General features: G+C 41.4%; 1 protein-coding gene across 4 annotated transcripts in view; it reads left to right on the forward strand.

Annotated features, from left to right (window-relative positions):
* The window catches only part of FKBP5 (FKBP prolyl isomerase 5), a 131157-nt gene that overhangs the window by 14420 nt on the left and 91908 nt on the right, over positions 1 to 24829 (forward strand). The gene's annotated exons all lie outside the window — the stretch shown is intronic.

The following is a 24829-nucleotide window of genomic DNA, read 5'->3' on the forward strand; positions in this document are numbered from 1 at the left end:
ATTAATTTAATGGTTATTAAAGGTGGAAAAAGGAGAAAAATACACCGTGTCTGGAATGCCCACTGTGATAGAAACAGACAGCGGAATGAAGTTCAGCAGTGTTGCTACTAAGTAGCTCCATGTTCTTCAGCACATTAAGGTTTTTTAACCTTTCTAGCTTTAGTTGTAAAAACATTAAAATTTTAGAATGCAGCTCTGAAATCCCAGGGTGACTGGTTTCTCAGGAAAAAAAAAAAACCTCCTAATTTATATGTTGTTCCTAGTTAATGATTTTTCAGTGGCAGTTTCATAAATTTTTGTTTCCATTAGAGATTAGGAAAAGGAATAATTAAAGGAGCTGGCATTCATAAAATAGTGTTTTATCTACATCTGTCCACTGAATTTACTATGAACATTTACTTTCACCTTCTGTTTGCATCTACTCCCTGCTTCTCTTCCTTTTTCTTATCTTTACAATGTGACTTTCAAATCTCTTTGCTGTTTTGCTGCTGCTTTTTTCCAGCTGCCCTTCAATACATGTTTGACTATAGGTATGGAATTAAAATATCCAAGCTATTTTTTTTTTTTTTTTTTTGACAGGCAGAGTGGACAGTGAGAGAGAGAGACAGAGAGAAAGGTCTTCCTTTTTGCCGTTGGTTCACCCTCCAATGGCCGCCGCTGCAGCCGGCGCACCGCGCTGATCCGATGGCAGGAGCCAGGAGCCAGGTGCTTTTCCTGGTCTCCCATGGGGTGCAGGGCCCAAGCACCTGGGCCATCCTCCACTGCACTCCCTGGCCATAGCAGAGAGCTGGCCTGGAAGAGGGGCAACCGGAACAGAATCCAGTGCCCCGACCAGGACTAGAACCAGGTGTGCCGGTGCCGCAAGGTGGAGGATTAGCCTTGTGAGCCGCGGCGCCGGCAGGATCTTGGTATTTCCAAGCAGCTCCTGGAATAGTGAAGCTGTCTTAGGAGCTAAATCCAGCCACATAGATCTGTTCTCAGTTTTCTCCTTGATAAGTGTGGGAAACCCTTCTTTCCCCCTTTAGGCATCATTGCATCCTCAGAGAAAGCCCAATCAACTGGAGGCCACAGGTGCTACATTAGAGCTGAGTTCCTCAGGAAGAAGAGAAAGAAGCTCCTTCAGGTTCCCACTGGTCACCTGGGAAGTCACAGTCACTGCCTCTAGGGCTGGAGACTGTCACCCTGGAAGACCCTTCTAGATGCCCCCCTGCCCATGTACCCTATTAGCCTATTGAGCCACGGCGCCAGCTCCAAGCTATTTCTAATTTCAATTCAGATGCCCCAATAATTGTTAGGATTAATGGGGGGCCATTCTGCTCTCTAATCCTGCAACTTGAGTCCTACAGAAAGGCTGTGGGCAAACCTGGAGGGGAAAGGATGATGTGGAAGATGATTTCCAAGGATTCTAAGATTTCACGATGGTGGCTGTGCCGTGATAGCAAAGTCTGGTCCTGAATTCTTAATGGGGTGTAAGGTTCTCGAAGGCAGTGGCTGTGCCTCTAATTCTGAATCTTCAGGTGCAGTAATGCACAGTATGCTGCTGAGTAAGGACAAGTTGGATTGTTAGGACTGATTGTTTCATTTCAAGGCGTTTTGTAGTGGGCTGGGCATTAAGAGGATGGTATACACTCTTAAGTGAGACTGTGGGGTTTGAGTCTTATCACTCACAAGATACATAATTTCTTTAAGCCTCCGTTTCTTTATTTGTAATGTGGAGGAGAGTTAAAATTAATACTACCTCAGGTTTGTTGTGAGGCTTAAATGAACCATGTAGAGCACTTAGCTCAACACTTGTTATATCTCTTCAGTAAATAATAAATGCTTTCATAGTTTCCTTGATAAACATTGCTTTGTTGTAGATGTTTATTAAGTTGTGTTGGGTTCTAAGTAGTGTTAAATAAGAAAGACGCTGTCCTGCTCTGAGAAAAGATAGAACATGTGTTCAAAGGATTAATAACAAACTACATCCCCTGGTGAGCAGCAAAGGAGTGGTTTACTCCAGGGATCAAGAGGCAGGAATAATTGCTAAGCAGATAAGAACATCAGGAAGGTGAAGGAACTTGACCTGAGCTCTGAAGGACTAGTTAGCAAGTTGACAGACTCCTTGGAGCCATACTACCAGTGTTGGAATCCTAGCTCTGCTACTGTGTAATTTTCGTAAGCCAGTTCTTTAACCTCCTGCTAGGACTGTTGAGACAACTAGAGAAGCTGATAAGTGAAACATTTAGAATAGTGCCTCATACATTGTTAGAGCTTGATAAATTATTGTTAATAAGTTGAGAGAAGGGAGAATGCATTTATGATAGAACATTGAGTGATAATGAAGGGGAGATAGCCAAGGTTTGTTTGAAATGATTAAACCAGATTGGCCAATAGTAACCTGCTGGAGAGTCAGTGGTGATTGTGCAGGGGGAGAATGATGAATGATTAAGCCAGGGAGCAGGACATCTTTTCCATATGTGCTGGGGGAACTTGGAAAGTCTTCTTGATTGTCAAGGCTCTTGTGTGTTGCAGATCACATTTCTAAGTCTGCATCTAGCATTTCTCACTATCTTTCTTGATTGCAAAGTAACTGAAATTTCTTCTCTAAGTACAGTGAAGTTCATGATCATCTGTCCTGAACCATTATGCCTCTTGGTCCATTTTTCTTGTAAGCATGTTTTTGACTTTTTCTCCATCTTATAATTGTTTACATAATCCTTATTCCTTCTCTCCAAAGTACAAGTGGTATCTGCTGCTGTTTTCCTCTCTGTCCTCAAAACCCCAGGCTAGAACCTAAATCACAAAGCCGAAAGTAGAAAGGAACAGAGAGGGAGAAAGGAAGAAGGTGTGTGGGGGGATATCCTCTAGTCCAGCTGTCTTGTTTTCTAGACAAGGAAATTGAGGTGCCCAGGAAATAAAGTCACGTGCTCAAGATCTACAGCTAAAATAGTGAGCAGGCCTGCCCCTTCAGGGCTAGCCTCAGACTGTTTCTTGCGGTGTCATAGTGTGATTTAAACCCATGATTGCATTTCTTGAATGAGCGTCACTATTAATATGCTTAAAACCAAGATTCCAAAATCCACTGTGACAAGAAAAGGATTTATTTCTCTTGTTTCTAGAGTTGTAAATTATAATACTATTGTAAACATAAATATCCTTCTCTAAAAATGTGGACTTTTTTTTTTTTCCTATCATGTTGAAACCTAGGTTCTTTTACAGAGCTATTGGTAGAGCAGTAATATTGGCAGGAAAAGTTGGGACTCCTCATACTTTTCACCTGACAGGCCTGATCCTGCACTTCTATTGCATAGTCCCTAAACTTACATCAGCTGTCTTTAGCCTCTTACATTTTAATATATGCCACTCATAACTCTGGGAACCTTATTTAAGCATTGTTTTCTTTTATACTGATTTCCTGCTTGGATGCAGTGTGAGAATAAATATATATAAAGCTTAGAGTCAGGCTACAGCAGTTGTTCAGTAATAAATGTTCCCTTCCCTTTTGACAGAACAGGTAATTTTTTCTCATACATGAATAATGTCTTGTCAAATACCAGTTACTATCGTATCACTTCTGCTTCTTCCCTTGAAATGTTGTTAAGTGGGAAATGCCCTCTCTGCACTTTGAAAATCTTTAGAGTGTACAAATATTTTGTTGCTGCTATAGACATAATTGTATCATGAGATCATTTTGCAATGGGTAATATTTTTGGGTTCTGTGTTTACCATGATTAAAAAAGGAAAAGTGGTCTGGGTTACAAAAGGGTGCCCAAGACCTCCGCAAATTCTGGGACATTCTTTCCAAAAACCCAAAAACACCAGGCTCTGAACTAGATTCATTTTCACTGAAACACTGATTTTTCTTTATCATTTTTAAACACTGCAAGGTTGAATTGCATAATCCACAAATGTTTGTACGATAAAAGATTTTTTGCCATATCTTCAATGCCTGTATCAGTGCAGTTATTTCTATTTCCCATGGTTTGGTTTCTTTTTCCTATCTTCGGTTTTCTGAAGGGAGAAGGGGATTATTCCCCCTGTTTCAGATCTGTGACTTGTATTTGGGTGGTTACCTTTTAGAATACATTTTATCTTCTAATTATGCTATTAAAAGCAAGGAGAAATGCTTCAAAATTAGATTTGGGTTTTTTGCAGGGCTGAATTTGTGTGTATGTGTGTAGGTTTTTCTAAGACCCTCCATGTTCCATCTTTAAAATGTTTTCTTATGTTTAGTTATCTTATTGTTGTTTGAAAAAAATTTGTTGAACCACATATCTGGGGAGTGATTGCTAGCTTTTTCTTCTAAATTATAATAGTAATAAATTTTGCTGTTGCCTTGATTTTTAGAATATTAATTTTATTGTAATTCAGCTTCTTTCAGTAATAATCCTGTAGTTCTCATACTTTGAGAAAGGGACAGGGGATTTTTTTGGGTCACTTTAATTTTACATATATTATCTAGCTCTTTGATTTATTATCATTTTCTAGTTTATATTTGTGTCTCCTAAAAATAGGAAGCTTTAATATTACTTTATACATTCTTACAGATTGTTGTCTGTAATAATAAAATTTGTTCATTTCTGTTTTCTGTTTTTAATATGACTACATTGTAGATTTTCTTTGTCTAATTCATTGTATTTTTATTTTAGTTTTTGACTACATTTGTCATTTTAGTTTGTGGTTTTTTTCTTTTTCATTTTGTGTTTGTTCATTTAAATAACACGTCACTTTTATCTCCATTTAACAGACCTTTTGGTATTACCATATACTGAACATTTTCATGTCTTTGTGTGTGTCTGTAATTCCTAAACAGGTGTAACTCAGCTTTTCTACTTTTTCTTAGACTCCCAGACTATTTTAACATTTTTATATCTATTGTCTATTTTATATCTAAGGATGCTGATAATGGTATATGATAAGTTAAAATATTATGTGTGCTTTAGTATGTGAGAATTTATTACCTTATGTGCTTAATATTTTATGTAATGTTTTAAAATTATGAGTTAATTTTTTTTACAATTTGCTAAATGAAGTTTGTTCGTAAATTAAAGACATTTAAACATTTCAAATCCTCCTAATCAAGTGTCTCTAATTAAATAACTTAAGCTTTGTGCTTGTGTCAATCTTATCCTTTTTTAAGCCATTAGGTTTTCTAAAAACGAATCATGAGTTAATTGAAATAATTAAAGTGGAAAATATATGAAAACCTACATTTTATATAAATTGTATTATGCAGTGAGGAAAAATATGAACTTAAAATGAACTTTTAAGCCAATTTTAATTTACAATTTATGTTAGCCTATTCATTGAAAAAGATTTGACAGTTTATAATTAAAACAAAAAGGACAAGGAGCATTAAAAGCAAAGTTGGAAAATGCACATAAATCACGTCGGAAATCATGAGCAGGATGAGAGAGGGAGAAGTAATCTTTACACCAATAATCTGAGGCATGGTAGTTTCTTGAACATTAAATTTAGCTCTGAGCATCCTGGCAAGCAAGAGAAAAAAGGAAACAGGATGGGTTTTATAATTATTGTCTGATAACGCTTATCAGTTTTTCAGAAGAAAGAAACTTTCCTGAGTTTTAAAAGTTATAAAGGAAGTTTGTTATATGAATTCTTATATAAGGAACATAATTTATAGTTGCATTTTTGTAAATTATTAAGTTTCTACCTTTTGCTGTTGTAGCTGCTATGTATTATTGTATACACTATAACTATTTTGATCACATTAAGTTCACGTCCACTGTTGTCAAAAGTGGAAATACTGTGCTGGGGTGTGTTTATGTATTGCCATTGACGAACAGGAAACTGAAAGCTAAAAGTTCAGGAAATGGATTGTATTTAGACTGTGGAAAAATATATATGATACTTAACTACTGAAATCCAAGACTATTTGAAAACTGGAAATTTTGTTAATGTAGTTACTTAGGGATGAATATTAAGGATTTGTGTAACAATGCTGTCAGATCCTTAAATATGATAATAGCTACAGTGTGTGCATTGTGGGCCAGGAACATTGTGCAATGCTAGGGGAAAAATGCAGCAGATTATTCTATGTGTTCAGCTATATTCTTTCAAGAAATAAAACATCTGGCACATCAGTTGAATTCTTCAGGAATGTTTTATTTTCAGAGAATTACAGTTTAAATTTTAGTTTGGTTCCAAGGACAAAGAGATCCCTGTTTTACAAGATAGCCATTTCACTCTTAAGAGCGTTTTCTTAACATTGAACTTTGTTTTCCTGTAATTTACTAATATGTTCTATAGTTTTCTTGGTGTTAAGAAGAAAATGATTAATTGATCAAAATTATTTAAAAGTTAAATATATTAAATTTTTTTCTTAGATATTGTGGTATTTTGGGTGTCTTATAAAACATAACCCATAGGAGTGTTTACTTTTTGAGTTATAAAAAAATTTCTATCAGAGGAGATGTAATTGATGTATATGCCTACTAGACCTGTATTTTCTTAGATTTCTACACTTAGCTGTTTTAACAGGATGTGATCTTATGGTGTTAAAATTCTTATTGTTTGAGATGAGTATGAAGTTTAGAAAGTTTCTTAGAAATGGAAATTTTATAATATATTTCTGTTGCTATTTCGTTACTGTATACTTTTTAACAAAAGAAGTAACATGACTGTTTCATTGCCAGTTTTATGAGTTGAAATTATTGTCACGTGGAACACTTAGGGGTTATATTAAGTGAAAATTCTGTTTGTTACAAAGTTGTTTTTAATAATTTTAGCCACATAATAATTTTAATAATTTCATTAAAACTGGTCTCTTTTCAGGGTTGATTTTTGTTTGAATCTGTTGGGTTGTGTGTTCACCTGTGAACTCTTTTGATAGTTCAGGAGTCTACTAACTGGTATAGACTGGAGGGTAGGCCCAGGCCAGGAAGTGAGGAGCAGTGGTTTCACAGAGGAATGTCCCAGAATATTGTTTTCAGCAGAAAGGCGTTGGAGTGACAAAAACAAGGAGTCTCAACAAACCCAGTACGTAAAGGGCCGGGTATACAAGGAAAAGGAGCTGAGCTTTATGCAGTAGCTACCTGTTGTTGTAAAAGGTTCTTTTCAAGGATAATGTTTACTTTCTTCCTATTTTTTTTTTTTTAAAGATTTATATTATTTGTTTGAAGGGCAGAGTTAGAGAGGTAGAGATGGAGAGAAAGGTCTTCCATCTGCTGGTTTACTCCTCATGTGGCTGCAATGACCTGGGCTGGGCCAGGCTGAAGCCAAGGGCTAAGAGCTTCTTCTGGGTCTCCCACACGGGTGCAGGGGCCCAAGCACTTGGACCATCCTCTGCTGCTTTCCCAGGTGAAATAGCAGGGAGCTGGATCAGAAGTGGAGCAGCTGAGACTCAAACTGGCGCCCATATGGGATACTGTGCCACAGGCCACCGCTTTAACCCATTGCTCCGTAGCACCGGCCCCCACTTTTTCTTCTTGTTACATTACACATTGATTATAGAAAAATGTAGTGAACATAAATCAATAAAGAAAATAACCTTTTTTTTCTTTTTAAATGTTCTTAGCTAATTCCCTTAAATTTCACTTATCATCTAGGTTTCTTTAAAATTTTTTAAAAATATTTTTGTTTTTTATTATTTTTAAAGATGTATTTATTTATTTGAAGGGCAAAGTTACAGAGAGGCAGGGGCAGACAGAGAGAGAAAGGTCTTCTATCTGGCCGATTGGAAGCCAGGAGCCAGGAGTTTCTTCCTGGTCCCCAACACAGGTGCAGGGGTCCAAGGACGTGGGCCACCTTCCACTGCGTTCCCAGGCCACAGCAGAGAGCTGCATTGGAAGTAGAACAGCCAGGACATGAACTGGAGCCCATAGAGTATGCCAGGACCGCAGAAAGCAGCTTTACCTGCTACGCCAGGGTGCTGGCTCCTTGTTTTTCATTTTATTTCGAAGGTAGAGACAGACAGACCTTCCAGCCACTGGTTCACTCCCCAGATGCCTCTAATAGCTGGGGGGCTGGACCAGGCTGAAGCTAGGAACATGGAACTCAATCCAGGTCTCCTACATGGGTGACAGAGATCCAAATACTTGAACCATCATCCACTGCCTTCCAGGATGCCCCTTCCAGGAAGCTGGATTGGAAGCTGAGGAGTCGGGACTCCAGCCAGGCACTTTCAGCATGGGATATGGGCATCCCGAGCAGCTTCTTAAATTCTGTACCAAACATCCACGCCTCCTAGGCTACTTTTTTTTTTTTTCCTGTTAATCTGCAAAAGTGCTTGTTGAATTGTTCTTTCTACAAGTGGTACTTCTAATAATTTAAAACATTAAGGAAACAGGGATTCATAATTTTTTTAAGGACTTATTTAGTTGAAAGGCAGGGTTTACCGAGAGAGGAGGCAGAAAGAGAGAGAGAGAGAGCGCGTGCTTCCATCTGCTGGTCCACTCCCAAAATGGTCACAACAGCTGGAGCTGGGCTGGTCCAAAACCAGGAGCCAGGACCTTCATCCAGGTCTCCTATGCGGGTGCAGGCCCCCAAGGACTTGGGCCATCTTCCACTGCTTTCTCAGGCACCTTAGCAGAGAACTGAATTCTGGAGCAGCCAGAACTCGAACTGGTACCCATATGGGATGCTGGAATCACAGGCAGCAGCTTTATCTGCTATACCACAGAACTGGCCCTGGGATTCATAATTTTTAAAGCTTTAAAAATTTCAAGCATTTACTTATTTATTTGTGTGTGAGAGATGGGAGAGAGCACTCCCATCCACTGGCTCATTCCCAAGTGCCCACAGTGGCCCCTGCAGGGGCTAAAGCCCCTACTGAACTTAATCCATGTCTCCCAGGGACGGCAGGAACTCAGTTACTTGAGCCATCACTATCACCTCCTGTGGTCAGTGTCAACAGGAACTGGAGCTGAAAACTGAGCCAGTTAATTCTATGTGGGATGCAGGCTTCTTAACCTGTGTCCTTGTTTTCCCCCCAAATATTTCGTATATTTATTACTGAACCAACCCACTAGTACAAGGCATAGAAACAAATGGAAAGTCACATTCCCAATTAAACATATCCAACTGTCCAGACAATGGTGACATCTTCAGTTTGATGTGACTAAGATGGTGGTAACCTTTGTAATACATAAATGTACATGCCATCTCATACAATTCCTTATAGACCCACCTTTGTTCTTCTCCAGTGTCTGCTTTTGGAGTTGTACCTGGTTTTATTAATAGTTTTTATCTGAATCCACTGGGGAATGGGATAATTTTGTTTTTGTTTATGGCCAGGAATTTTTTTTGATTTATTTATTTATTTGAAAACCCGAGTTACACAGAGGAAGAGACAGAAAGAGCTCTTCCAACTGCTGGTTCACTCCCCAAATGGCCACAAAGGCTGGGGCTGAGCCAGGCCAAAACCAGGAATGAGGAGCTTCTTGCAGATCTCCCAAGTCAGCGCAGGGACCCGAGCAGTTGGACTATCTTCTGCTGCTTTCCCAGGCATAATAGCAAGGAGTGCTGGATACGAAATGGAGCAGCCAGGTCTCAAACTGGTGCTCATATGGGATGCCGGTGTTGCAGGTGGTGGCTTTACCTGAGGCACCACAACTCTGGCCCCCAGGAATCTCTCGATCTTGAAGGTATTGTGAGAAGACATGGAGAAGAAGAGTCAGGGATGCTCACCATGATGGGTGTGTCTTAACTGCAAGGCTAAATGCCCCCAAAGCGTTTGTCTTTGTTTGATATAAAGATTCAATTAATTAATATCTATTTTATGGGAGGGCATACTGTGTATAATGAGAGCACAAACCTGTATGTCAGAGTGGTTTTTACAGGGGAAATAGGAAAAATGGAGACTTAACAGGCCTTTCTGTGAAGTCTAGGGGAGCAGAGAGCAGATCTTTTTTGCTCACCATGTGGTCAGTGTCACCGGGCACAGTGCTGGACACATAGTGGGTATTCTGTAAGTAGCTGAATGAATGGAAGCGTTTCCCATGAAGCACTGTTCCTGTTTCCTGCACTGTGTATAGTCAAGATCAGTCATGTTCATCTAAGGTTAAAAGCCTTTGCTGTATTTAGTCTCCTCTTTTTTTTTAATTTTTTTTGTTTTTTATTTTTTATTTTTTTTTATTTTTTTGACAGGCAGAGTGGACAGTGAGAGAGAGAGACAGAGAGAAAGGTCTTCCTTTGCCGTTGGTTCACCCTCCAATGGCCGCCACGGCCGGCGCGCTGCGGCCTGCGCACTGCGCTGATCCGATGGCAGGAGCCAGGAGCCAGGTGCTTTTCCTGGTCTCCCATGGGGTGCAGGGCCCAAGCACCTGGGCCATCCCCCAGTGCACTCCCTGGCCACAGCAGAGAGCTGGCCTGGAAGAGGGGCAACCGGGACAGAATCCGGTGCCCCGACCAGGACTAGAACCCGGTGTGCCGGCGCCGCTAGGCGGAGGATTAGCCTAGTGAGCCGCGGCGCCGGCCTAGTCTCCTCTTTCTTTATTAATAAAAAACTTAACTGATTATTTTTAGAAAGTACAAATATATGTTCCTATCTACACAGACACACGAAACAGAAAGTTAAAATTTCTTTCTTCCCTTGAATCCCATTCTCCAGAATTAGCTACTATTAATGGTTTAGCATACAAGTATTTCTAGATATTTTTCCTGTATTTACAAGTGCATATGCATTTTCTTTATACAAACAGAATATTTACATCCTATTCTGTACATTGCATTTCTCCCCTTTGGGCCATTCTTTTTTAAGAGATGTATTTATTTATTTATTTGAAAGACAGAGTGACCAACAGAGTGGGACAGACAGAGAGGGATTTCCATCTGCCAGTTCATTCCTCAAATACTTGCGACAGCCAGGGCCAGGGCAGGCTGAAGCCAGGAGCCAGGAACTCTATCCAAATCTACTATATGGGTTGCAAGAACCCAATACTTAGGCCGTCTTTCACCACCCAGAAGCTGGATGGAAGCACAGTGTAGCTATTACTTGAACCAGGCACTCTGGTATGGAATGTGGGCATCCCAACGGGCAGTTTAACCTACTCTGCCACAATATATGCCCAATTCTTAACATATTTCATGTCAGTTCTTGTATAGCTGCTTCTTTATTTTTAATTGTTCTGTAATTTTGCATTATAGATATAGATAATAACAGCCCATTAGGGAAATTTCCTTTTTCTTTCTTTCTTTCTTTTTTTTTTTTTTTAACTATTGCAGCAGGGTTTTGTTTTGCATGTATTTTTGCTCCCTTGTATAAGAATATCCTCAGGTAGATTCTAATTTCCCGGATGTTATGCTGCTGGGCTAAAAGATATTTGCACTTAAACTGTATTTTTAAGATTTTTTTAAAAAGTTTGTTTTTAGTTATTACAGAGATAGATAGATAGAGAGGGGGAGAGAGACAGAGAGAGGGAGAGGGGGATGAAGAGAGAGAGAGAGAAAGAGAGATCTCTAATCTGCTGGTTCACCCCGCGAATGGCCACAATGGCCAGGGCTGTGCCAGGCCGAAGCCAGGAGACTGGAGCTTCTTCCAGGTCTCCAACATGGGTTCAGGGACCCAAGCATCTGGGCCATCTTCTGCTGTGCTCCAAGGCACATTAACAGGTAGCGGGATCAGAAGTGTAGCAGCCAGATCTCTAACCTGAGGCCATATGTGATGCCATTGTCGCGGGCAGTAGCTTAACTCACCACGCCACAGCATGGGCCCCTGCACTTAAACTTTTTATGGATATTGTTAAATTTGCCATTAAAATACCTATGTACACACTCACTAAACATAAGAAGGGGCCAGTACTGTGGCTTAGCAGGTATGGCCGCTGCCTGCAGTGCCGGCATCCCATATGGGCAGCGGTTCGAGTCCTGGCTGCTCCACTTCCAATCCAGCTCTCTGCTGTGGCCTGGGAAAGCAGTGGAAGATGGCCCAAGTCCTTGGGCCCCTGAACCCACGTGGGAGCCCTGGAAAAAACTCCTGGCTCCTGGCTTCTAATTGGCATAGCTCAGGCCGTTGTGGTCAACTGGGGAGTGAACCAGCGGATGGAAGACCTCTCTCTATCTCTGTCTCTCTTCTCTCTGTGTAACTCTGACTTTCAAATAAATAAATAAATCTTTAAAAAAAGATAAATTTTATTTTTGGATTAACTGTATACATTTTCATTGTTTTAGATGAGAATGATTAAACTTTGAATTCTTGGTAATTTGAGATGACAGAAGATGATAGGTTAAGTAATATATTTCCATTGCCTGATGTAATAGGTTGGAGTTAAGTGAAAATGGTTTACTCTGTCCTTTACAAACCTGAGGTGTGTGTTGTATTTATTTAGATGTGAGGGATCACAATGTTGGTTTTCTAGAATTTTATCTTCTTGGAAGGTTTAAGATAAACATGTATTGGTAACATGCTGCAGATGTAGAAGGCCCTGAATGCTGGTGTGAGAAATTGAGGTTTGTTTTCTTCTGGGGCACTATGTCAAGTTCTCGAATGTGGGCAGTGTATTTTATTGCATGAGAGAGGCTTCCCTGGCAGGCTGTGCAGAATGAGCAGACGTGAGTGCGTGGGCTGCAGGCAGGAAGGCCCACTGCAGAACTGCGGTAATGAAACAAAAGAAATGAGAAAGCTCAGAGTAAGGTAACAGCTATGGAGTTGGAGTTGAAAAGCAAGACAGTAGGAAACACAGTGAATAATTGACAGGTTCTGTTGATTAAATGTAGAAAAATTGTATCAAAGTTGTAACCTAGGAGAATGGACAGATAAAAGATAGTGAAGCAAATAGAGAAGGGGCCCTTTTTGACAAAAAACTTTCTTCCTAAATATAGGAACATAAAAGGGTTCTGAGGCAGAGGGTGATCGAAGGCTGGAGAGAGAGAAGTGATGACTAGATTCGGAAGTTATCCCAACAGAGGTGGTGGTTGAAACTGAGTGGATTAATTCTGGTATGAAGCAGTAGTGGGGAAGGTTGTGGACTGAGAACCACATTTTGAAAAGGTGATAGCAGCTGTGGGAGATGGGATGAAAGGATGACCAAGAAGGGCAGGCACAGTGGTGCAGCGGCTTAAGCTGCTACTTGGGATGCCTGCATCACTAAGTGGAGTGCCTGGGATCAAATCTTGCCTCTGCTGCCAATCCAGTTTCCTGCTAATACACCTGGGAGACAGCTAGTACTGGCCCACGTACTTGGATTCCTGCCACCCACTTGGGAGACCTGGATGGAGTTTGGCTGTTGCAGGCATTTGGGGAGTGAACCAGCAGGTAGAAGATTCTCTCTCTTTCTTTTCCTCCAACTCTCCATTTTCCTCTTCCTGTCTCTTCCTCTCCCTGTCACTCTGCTTTTCAGTAAATTAATTAAAAATAAAAGAAGGAGGCCGGCGCCACGGCTCACTAGGCTAATCCTCCACCTAGCGGCGCCGGCACACCGGGTTCTAGTCCCGGTCGGGGCGCCGGATTCTGTCCCGATTGCCCCTCTTCCAGGCCAGCTCTCTGCTATGGCCAGGGAGTGCAGTGGAGGATGGCCCAAGTGCTTGGGCCCTGCACCCCAGGGGAGACCAGGATAAGTGCCTGGCTCCTGCCATCGGATCAGCGCAGCACACCGGCCGCAGCACGCTGGCCTCGGCGGCCATTGGAGGGTGAACCAGCGGCAAAGGAAGACCTTTCTCTCTGTCTCTCTCTCACTGTCCACTCTGCCTGTCAAAAAATAAAAATAAAAAATAAAAAAATAAAAGAAGGAATAACTCCCCCCAACAGGGGAAGGGTAAGCATTGGCCTAGTGGTTAAAATGCTGCTCCATTACCTCTGTCCCAAGTTGAAATGCTTGGGTTTGATTTCCAGCTTCAGTTCCTGATTGCAGATTCCTGCTAATGTACACCTTGGGAGGCAGTAGTGATGGCTCAGTTAATTGGGTTGCTGCCATCTGCATGGGAGACTTGGATTGAGTTTATGGCTCCAGGCTCCTGGCTTTGCCTTGGCCCAGCTCTAGCTATTGTGAGCATTTTGAGCGTGATGTTTCTCTCTCTCTCTCTCTCTCTCTCTCTCTCTGCATGTGTGTGTGTGTGTGTGTCTGTCTGTCTCAGTATCTGCTTCTCAAATAAATAAATAAGACCTTTAAAAAAACAATAAGAAGAGATGCATAATCTTAGAAATAAGAAAAGAAAGAGAAGAAATGTTACTGAGTCCTCACCTTCACCCTTTCACTCTATGCATGGTACTCTATTTCCTGCATGCTTTCCTGGTAGATGTCATGTTCTAACTTAGGAGTGACATATCAGAACAGTTTAATGATTTTATTTTAGTGAAAGTCAGAGTGATAGGGAGAGATCTCCCATCCCCTGATTCACTCCCCAAATGGCTACACCCATCCCCTGATTCACTCCCCAAATGGCTACAAAAACCTGGGTCTGGACCAGGCCAAAGCTAGGAGCTTGGAACTCCATCTGGGTTTCCCATGTGGGTGGTATGGGCCCAAGTAGTTGGGCCATCATTAGCTCCTTTCCCAAGTGCATTAGCAGGGAGCTGGATTGGAAGTGGAGCAGCTGGAACTCAAATCAGCAGTTTGATATAGGATGATCAGGATGTAAGTGGCAGCTTAACTTGCTGCACCACAATGCCAGCCCCTTGATGGTTATCTTAAAGATACAGTTAAATTTTATTCCTGAAGTTGAATATGATACTTGGAAGAAGACCTTAGAAGAGTAGTTCTGTGTAAAATGCTACATTCCTTCTAGTTTCATAAAATCTTATATCTTGTTTGAGTATTTGTGAGTTTAAAACAAAAAATATGATAATTGTTGGATAAAATTCAGCTACCTTTTGCATATTAATTCATTATTTAAAAAAAAGTTTCCTGGCTTTTAAAACACTAGCTAGGGGGCTGGCGCTGTGGCATAGCATGTTAAGCTGCTACCTGCAGTGCTGGCATCCCATATGGGTGCCAGTTCGATTCCCAACTGCTCCACTTCTGATCCAACTCCCTGCTAATGTGCCTGGGAAAGCAGCAGAAGGTGGCCCAATCCCTTGGGCCTCTGTGCCCTCATGGGAAACTTAGAAGAAGCTCCTGGCTTCTGGCTTTAGTCTGGCCCAGCTCTGGCTATTTGGGGAATGCACTAGTAAATGGAAGATAGATTCATTCTCTCTCTCTGTCTCTCCCACCCATCCTCCTCCTGCCTTTTAAATAAAATCAATCTTAAAAAAAAAATGGGCTAATAACAAATTACAAGTCTGCATCTTTTTCCAAGGACATAGGTGAATTCAGACTTCTTGTTATCTTAGTGCTTATCAACATGGAGCCTGGTCAGAGGTAATTATCCAGAATCTGAATCAGAGACTTGTGGCACTAGGAGGCAGTCAGTGTGTGAAATGGTTAGACTGCAGGCTCACTAGTAGTTTAGCTGGTTCCTCTGTCCACTAGCAATATATCCAATATATATGAATTACTTAGCCTCTCTGACTTTGAGTTTCACTGTCAGGAAATGACAGAAATGCTAATTACAGTATCATAGAGTTACTGAGAGAGTTTATCATGCAGCTTACATTCTCGTAAGGAGGAAAGGTCAATGTACAATAAATATATGTGCCAGGTGGTGAGTGGAGGAAAAAATACAATGGAACTGTTTGCAATAATTTCTTGTTCCTTTACATCAGATAATAGGAAACCCTCTCTGATAAGAAAATCAACAGAGACCTGAGGGAAGTGAGGGCATGGGCTGCAGAGCTCTCTGGGGGAAGAAGGTCAGGGAGACGGAGAAGAAGGTGCAAAGTGTAGCTAAAGCAGGGGGTGAGGGGAGAGTAATAAGTAATTTCAGAGAAAATCAGTCATTAGTATGTAGGGTTTTAAGTGACAGGAAGACTTTAGATTTGGTTCTGTGTGAGATGAGCAGCCATTGGAGTGTTGCCAGAGGAATTTTTTTCAAAGCCAGTCTGATTGTCACTTCTTTTTCTTAAGAATGCTTTGGTTTCCATTTCCTTTGGCATAAAGTTCAGATTCTTTATTCTGGCACACAAAGGCCCTCACAGTCAGGCCTCTGCCTATTTATTTAGCATCATCGGCCTCTTTCCCACTTCAGCTGAATTGGATCACATGTAGTTCCCTGGATGGGTCATGATGACTTGTGTCGTCATGTCTTACTGCACACTCTTCTCCTGTGGTGAAAAAGCTTCCCGTCAGCTCATGAGGTTGCTGGCTTTGTTGTGGAGGATCCTCTCTGTCCTTGCATTCTCACCATTCCCTCCCCAGTCATTCTGTCCTGAAGCCACATAGTCTTAGAATGGGCTTAAAAAAAAAAAAAAAAAGATTTATTTATTTATTTATTTGAAAGGTGGAATTACAGAGAGGGAGAAACAGAGTCAGAGAGAGAGAGGAAGTCTTCCATCTGCTGGTTCACTCTCCAAATGGCCAGGGCTGGGTCAGACCGAAGCAGAGAACCAGGAGCTTCCTCTGGATCCTCCACGTGGGTGCAGGGGCACAAGCACTTGGGCCATACTCCACTGCTTTCCCAGGAGCATTAGCAGAGAGTTGGATCATAAGTGGTGCAGCTGGGGCTTGAACTGGCACCCACATGGGATGCCAGCACTGCAGAGAGCAACTTAACCTGCTACACCCACAGCACTGGCCTGGGTTGTGTTCTTATACCAACCTTGATTTGCACTTTGACTGCACCCTTGCCAGTTGAATGTATGCCCATTTGTTGCAACAAAATGGATGGAATTGGAGATCACTATACTAAGTGAAATGAGCCAAACATAAGAAGACACGTACCACATGTAGAAGCTAGCATGTAGAAAAATGTGTGGATGCCGTATTATTTGATATATAGATAATTATAAATGTTGAATTTACTGAATTATCTCCCTTAAATTATAAAGCCTTCTTTTCTCACCTTATGATCTTTGTCATGAATCCCTCATTATGGGGTGTTCATATATCCATCCCTGCTTTCAAGAAAAATACTACATATGTGTATGTATATAATTTTCACATATGAAGTGAATATGACAAAATGTTAAATCTCTGTGTGCTCATTGAACTCTTCTTTATACTTCTGTGTGCTACTTCAAATATTTAAAATTTAAAAATTTTTAAAAAGAAAGTATGCACATTTTTTAAGAACCAGCTCAAACACTGCTATTTTCCCCCTCCTTTGGACTTTTATAAATGCTTCATAGCTCTCTTCTATCCAATTATAATTTTCTTCAATTAAAATGTTTCTTTGTCATACTTCACAAAAAATCCTTGACCTGACTTGTTTCCTTTGTAGCCCCTAGTATGGGATCTTAGACATGCTTCATATTCAGAAGGTACACATAATGTGCAGGATTAATAGGATAATTAGAAAATGATTGGGGCTGGCGCTGTGGTGCAGCAGTTTAAAGCCCTGCCCTGAAATGCCGGCATTCTGTATGTGCACTGATTCTACTCCAGGCTGTTCCTCTTCCAATCCAGCTCTCTGTTATGGCCTGGGAAAGCAGTAGAAGATGGCACAAGTGCTTGGGCCCCTGCACCCACGTGGAAGACCCAGAAGAAGCTCCTGGCTCCTGACTTCGGATAGGCTCAGCTCCAGTGGTTGCAGCCATTGGGGAGTGAACCAGCAGATAGAGGACCTCTCTCTCTCTCTCTGTGTCTTTCTCTCTCTCTCTCTGTAATTCTTTCAAATAAATAAAAAATAAATATTACAAAAGAAAGCAATTGACTTTCAAGCAGTAAAAATGAATAAATAATTAAAAAGGCATGGCAATTAAATGTAAAAATATAATATAATATTGATGATGGCATGGTAATATACTTCTACTGGCACCAAAAATTAGAGTATCTATTTTGAGATGTAGTTTGGTATTAAAACATAAAAGTTTATGGTTTTTGACCCAGTCATGCTACTTCTGGAAATCATCTTAAGAAAATAATGCAAACTAGAATGACAATTGTAGCAGTTACTACTCCTAATGGCAGACATGACACAAAGACCTCAGTGTATATTAGCATCACTTAATTTAATCATCAGAATACCAAGAGTGTTAATATTCTTAACCTTATGTTTTAGGTGGGGAAACCGAGGTACAAAGAAATTAAGTGACTTGCCTAAGATCATATAGCTGATTTGTTTTCATGACAAGATTCTCACTCAAGCAGACTGCTTCAAGAACTCTTACTCTAAAGTATATATGATTATAAAAGCTTAGGCAAGGGGCCAGTGTGGTGGCGTAGTAGACAAAGCCGCCACTTGCAACACCTCCAGCATCTCATGTGGGCACTGGTTCAAGTCCCAGTTATTCTACTTTCAATCCAGCTCCCTACTAATGGCCTGGGAAAAGCAGCAGAAGATGGCTCAAGTGCTTGGGCCCCTGCACCCATGTGGGAGACCTGGAAGAAACTCCTGGCTCCTGGCTTCAACATGACCCAGTCCCGGCTGTTGTAGCTGTTTGGGGAATGAAGTGAACCAGCAGATGGAAGATTCTCTCTCTCTCTCTCTCTCTGTAACTCTGCCTTTCAAAATTGATAAATAATCTTTAAGAAAAATATCTAAGAAATATCTTAGGCACAAAAATTTTCACAGTAGTATTACATAGCATAAATAAAATGGCAATGCTATATATCATGAAGCATGTTCCATCCATTTAACAGAATAATTTTTTTATATTTTTGTTTACTTTTCACCTCAAAAGGCAGAGTGACAAATAGCAAAACAGAGAGAGGGAGAGATCTTCCATCCACTGCTTCACTCCCCAGATACCCACGACAGCCAAGGGCTGGGCCAGGCTAAAGCAAGGAGCCCTGGACTCCATCCAGGTCTCTCCGTGGGTGACATGGGCCAAGCATCTGAGCCATTATCTGCTGCCTCCCAGGATGCATTCACAGGAAGCTGGATCGGAAGCGGAGTAGATGGGCTGCAGGTATCCCAAGTAGCAGCTTCACCCACAGTGTCATAATCCCCATCATAATAGAATAACTTTTAGAACAGCTTGGCTCTGGTAAAATTCTCGTAATATTCACCCTTTTCTAATGCAGTGGTCTAGTATAGTAACAGAACTGTGTACCTGTTACCACTGTCCCACCTCAGAACATTTTATCAGCCTGTCTTAGCCCATTTTCTGTTGATAGAACACTGAGACTATGTTATTTATAAAGAAAAGAGATTTATTTAACTTACACTTTTGGAGGCAGGGAAGTTCGTCAGGTGGTCACCTGTGCTGAGAGCCTCATCCTGCATCATAACCTACTGGATGGCGTGACCCAGCAGGAAGCTACGGGAGGGGGGCAAGTGGGCATGTGCAGAAGAGAGGAGGTGGCAGAGGGCTGGCCTGCTGCAGAACAATCTGCGGACATGACGAGAACTGACGAGAACTGATCCAGTCTTGTTGGAAACACTTTAATCTCTCTTAAAGGTACCACCTCCCAACACTAGTACATTGGCAACCAAATTTCAACATAAGTTTTGGTGGGGAGAAACCACATCCAAACCTAAAAGAAATCCATACCTATATAGCAGACACTCCCTGGGCCCACTCCTATCTCTTTCCCCTGTATTCCTAGGCAACCACCAGTCTACTTTTTGTTTTAACAGATTTGCCTATCCTGGATATTTCATAGAAATGAGATCAAAATAGACGACCTTTTGTGACTGGCTTTTTTCACTTAGCATAATATTTTCAGGGTTCATCTGTGTTGTAGTGTGTTACCAGTACATCATTGCTGAATAGTATTCTATTGTGTGGATATACCACATTAGGTTTATCCATTCATCAGTTAATGGACATTTGGGTTGTTTCCACTCTTTATCATAAATACAGCTGTTACAAACATTTATCTGTACGTTTCTGTGTGGACATGTGTTTTCATTTTCATTGTGTGTATACCTAGGAGTGGAATTGTGTTGGGTCAGATGGCAACTGTTTAACTTTTTGAAGAAATGCCAGACTGTTTTCCAAAGCAGCCATGCAGTTTTACATTCTCACTAGCCATGAATGAGGGTTCTACTTTTTCCATTTTTGTCATTCCTTGCATTCTTTGTGTTTTTTTAAATTATTTATTTGCCTGGGAGGCAAAGAGACACAGAGAGAGGCAGAGAGCACTTCCATCTGCTTGTACACTCCCCAGATGCCCTCAATGGCTGGGACTGGGCCAGGCTGAAACCTAGAGCCGGGAACTCAATCCAAGTGAGTGGCAGGATCCCAGTCACTTTAACCATCATAACTGCCTCCCAGGGTCTGTGTTAGCAGGAAGCTGGAGTCAGGAGCTGGAGCCGGATGTCAAACCCAAGGATTCTGATATGGGACACGGGCGTCTTAACCGCTATGCTAAATACCTATCCTTCTGTCTTTTTGATAGTAGTCATACTGGTAAGTATGAAGCTGTTTCTCATTGTGTGTGTATTTTTTTTTTTTAAGATTTTATTTATTTATTTGAGAGATTAGAGTTACAGAGAGAGAAAGGTCTTCCATCTGCTGGTTCACTCCCCAAATGGTCGCAACGACCAGAGCTGTGCCAATTCGAAGCCATGTCTTCCATGCAGTTGCAGGGGCCCAAGCACTTGGGCCATTTTCCTCTGTTTTCCCAGGCCATCAGCAGAGAGCTGGATTGGAAGAGGAGCAGCCGGGACACAAACTGGTGACCATATGGGATGCGGGAGCCACAGATGCAGGCTTAACCTACTACACCACAGCCTGATCCCTGTGTAATCTTTAGAGTTTTATACTTTTATAGCTTACATTTAGGTTTTTTATCCATTTTGAGTTAATTTTTTATGATATGAGGTGAGTGTTTAACTTTATAATCTTTTCCATATGCAGATCCAGTTGTTCCCTGTACTGTTTGTTGAAAAGACTTTTTCCTCCCTTGAATTGTTGTGGCACTCTTTTTGGAAACAAATAAATATAAATATAAGAGTATATTTCTTGGCCGGCACCGCAGCTCACTAGGCTAATCCTCCGCCTGCGGCGCTGGCACACCGGGTTCTAGTCCTGGTCGGGGCGCCGGATTCTGTCCCAGTTGCCCCTCTTCCAGGCCAGCACTCTGCTGTGGCCCGGGAGTGCAGTGGAGGATGGCCCAGGTGCTTGGGCCCTGCACCCCATGGGAGACCAGGAGAAGCACCTGGCTCCTGCCTTCGGATCAGCGCAGTGCCCCAGCCGCAGCGCGCCGGCCGCGATGGCCATTGGAAGGTGAACCAACGGCAAAGGAGAACCTTTCTCTCTGTCTCTCTCTCTTACTGTCCACTCTGCCTGTCAAAAAAAAAAAAAAAAAAAAACCAGTATATTTCTTGACTGTCATTTATATCCCATTGATCTATGTGTCTGTCCCTATGTCTGTAGCACCTGGTTTTGTTTGCTGTAGTTTTGTAGTAAGTTTTGAAACCATGAACAGTAAATCCTACAAGTTTGTTCTTTTCAATGTTGTTTCCGCTACTTTGGATCTCTTACTTTTCCATATGAATTTTAGGACAAACTTAATTTCTGCAATAGAGGCAGTCCAGACTTTGGCAGATATTTCATTACTCATCTGTGTGTGTGTGTGTGTGTGTGTGTGTGTGTGTGTTTTCAGGGGACGGGGGCACTCAGTAGAATATAATATGGCCATTTAAAATTGTGGTTATGAGAACAACAGTAGCATTTTAAAATATATGCTAGGAGACTTCAAGAAGTTTGTAGAAGGTGAATTCAAAGGTAACTTTGTGGCAGGCATTTAGCCAAGCAGATGGGACATGAGTTAACAGGTGGATGTCCCAAGTAATTGGGTCCCTGCCACCATATGGGAGATGTAGCTTTGGCCCCAGCCTAGCCCTGTGCAAAAGTAAAATTTTTTAAATTAAAAAAAAAAGGTAATTTTGTTACAAAATATTTTGAAATCCATGCATATATTGCATATAGTTTTTTCATGATACACATTTTTATATGTGTATGGATTTATTTTTTAAAAAATTTTTGCATCAAAATAAAAATCTAAATTTTATTTTCCATGAAACTTTTAAGTACTCTTTATTTGTTCAAATTTGTTTATTTTATTAGGCATTTTTTCCCCCTATTGAAAGTCCACTTAGAATACCTGTGTCTCTCTTTTTCTAGTTTAAAAATGTACTTATGAACTTGTTTTCTGGCCAAGATAGAATAACAGAGATTAGATTTGCTTTCCCGGCTGTGATCAGAAAACAAGTAAACACACAAAAACCCCAGACAAAATATATGAAGCAAGTTTCAAACATCAAACAACCTGCAGAACACAACAGTGATTCTGGAAAAGCAGAAACAAACAAGGAGAAGCCTGCAATGATACTGGAAAATTCAGTCTGCAGGGGAACCTCAGACAAAGCTCCACGCTCTCCTGGAGTTGAAGGCCAAGGCAGCTGGAGTTTGGAGATGAGAAAGCTGTACAAGGAGAGAGTTCCAGAGGTCTGCAGAAGGTTCCCCTGAAGTCTTTAGATGATTATTGCTCACTAAATGTGTGGAATCTCTCCAAACCCAGAGAAAAATTCCCACAAGGACTACAGGGAACAATCCCTGATTCTTTCTCAGGCTCAAGAATAGTTTGTGTTCCCATCAACCAGACCAGAAAAACCTCGTAAGTCACAGGACATCTGGTACAGTACTCAGAAGGGTTTGCTTTGGTACTGAGGCAAATGTGGCCCTGGACTGAAGAGTGCTCTGCCCCTAACAAAGCTTAAAAGCAGGTCTTGAAAGGTTCAAATTGTTTCCAAATAACCGAGTCCCAGGACAAAATTCAATATTTACAAGAATACAAAAATATCTGGCACTCACCAAGATAAAATTCAGATTTGGGTGCCAGTCAAAAATTACCAGACTTGTGAAGAAGTGGGAAAAATAAAACCGACAGGGAAAATCAATCAATAGAAACAGACCCAGCAATGACATAGGTGATGGAATATTACACAAAGATATTTAAATTTATTATAACTAAATAAATCTTAAAAAATATTCAGGGACCTGGCACTGTGGCACAGTGGGTTAAAGCCTCGGCCTGCAGTGCTGGCATGTCATATGAGCGCTGGTTTGAATCCTGGCTGCTCCACTTCCAGTCCAGCTCCCTGCTGATGTGCCTGGGAGGGCAGTGGAGGATGACCCAGGGCCTTGGGTCCCTGCATTCATGTGGGAGACTGGGAGGAAGTTCCTGGCTCCTGGCTTCAGATCGGTTCAGCTCTGGCAATTGTGGCCGTTTGAGGAGTGAACCAGCGGGTGGAAGACCTCTCTCTCTGTAACTCTGTCTTTCAAATAAATAAAATAAATCTTTTTAAAAAATAATTAAACTCTCTTTAAAAAAATAAAGTTATTATAACTATACTTCATACATTTAAGAAATTAGGTCGAGAATATTAAATACAGGTATAAAGCATATAACCCAAATTGACTGTCTAGAAATGAAAAACATACAGCAAATTAGTGCAAGAGAAAAGATTAGAAAACTCGAAGCCATAGCAATATAAACTACCTAAAGTATACTCGAGGTTGGGGGGAGACTGGGAAAATAAATGGATAAATATCAGTCAACTATGCAGCAACTTCAAGTGGCTTAATACATGCAGTTTTCAGTAATGAAGAGGAGACGGAAGGAGCAGTAGCCAAAAGTGTTCTAAATTTGAAAACTTTAAGTCCAGAGATCAAAGAAAAAGGAGAAAAGAAACAAAGAACAGATGTGATGAGTAGAAAACATAAGATGGCAGGCTTTTACCAACCCAAGTCAGTAATCACATTGCATATAAACTGTAGGGCTAGCAGCGAAGCCTCCACCTGTGACACCGGCATCGCGTGTTGGTGCTGGTTCAAGTCCTGGCTGCTCCATTTCCCATCCAGCTCCCTGCTAACGCACCCGGGGAAGCAGTGGAAGATGGCCCAAGTGTTTGGGACCCTGTACCCCTCTTTGATAACTGGAAGAAGTTCCTGGATCATGGCTTTGGTCTAGCTCAGACATGGCCATTGTGGCCAATTAGGGAGTGAACCAGCAGATGGAAGATTCTCTCTCTGACTTTTAAATAAATAAATCATATATATATATGTGTGTGTGTGTGTGTGTGTGTGTGTATTTATATATGGCATAAACAACACAATGAATAGGCAGGATTAGTAGATTGGATAAAAAAGCAAAACCCACCATATGCTGCCTATGAGAAACTTTTACATGTGTAAGTACAAAGAGGGGCTGGCGTCATGGCACAGTGGGTTAGTCCTCTGCCTGCGGCACCAGCATCCCATACGGGCACTGGTTCTAGTCCCGGCTGCTCGACTTCCAGTCCAGCTCTCTGCTATGGCCTCAGGCCCCTACACCCACGTGGGAGACCAGGAGGAAGCGCCTGGCTTCTCGCTTCCAATCGGTGCAGCTCCGGCCATTGTGGCCATTTGGAGAGTGAACCAACAGATGGAAGACCTTTCTCTGTCTCTCCATCTCACTGTCTGTAACACTAACTCTCAAATAAAATAAATTTTAAAAATCTTTTTTGTAAAAAAAAAGGTACAGATAGACTATAAGTAAAAGATTGTAAAAAGACTATTTCTGGGGCTGGGCTGTGGCACAGCAGATTAAAGTCTCAGCCTGCAGTGCTGGCATCCCATATGGGTGCTGGTTCTAGTCCCGGCTGCTCCTCTTCCAATCCAGCTCTCTGCTATGGCCTGGGAAAGCAGTAGAAGATGGCCCAGGTCCTTGGGCCCATGCACCCATGTGGAAGACCCAGAAAAAGCTCCTGGCTTCTGGCTTCACATTGGCACAGCTCTGACGGGTGCAGCCATTTGGGGAGTGAACCAGCGGATAGAAGAATCTCTCTCTCTCTCTTTCTCTGCCTCTTTCTGTAATTCTGCCTTTCAAATTAAAATAAATAAATAAATAAATAAATAAAACAAACCCAAGTACTGTTGTCTAAGTCTACTTTAAAAAAAGAATAATCTATTCTAATGCTAATC

Source organism: Oryctolagus cuniculus, chromosome 5 (genome assembly GCF_051225735.1).
Source record: "Oryctolagus cuniculus isolate XC-2025 breed Fujian yellow rabbit chromosome 5, ASM5122573v1, whole genome shotgun sequence".
Lineage (NCBI taxonomy): Eukaryota > Metazoa > Chordata > Mammalia > Lagomorpha > Leporidae > Oryctolagus > Oryctolagus cuniculus.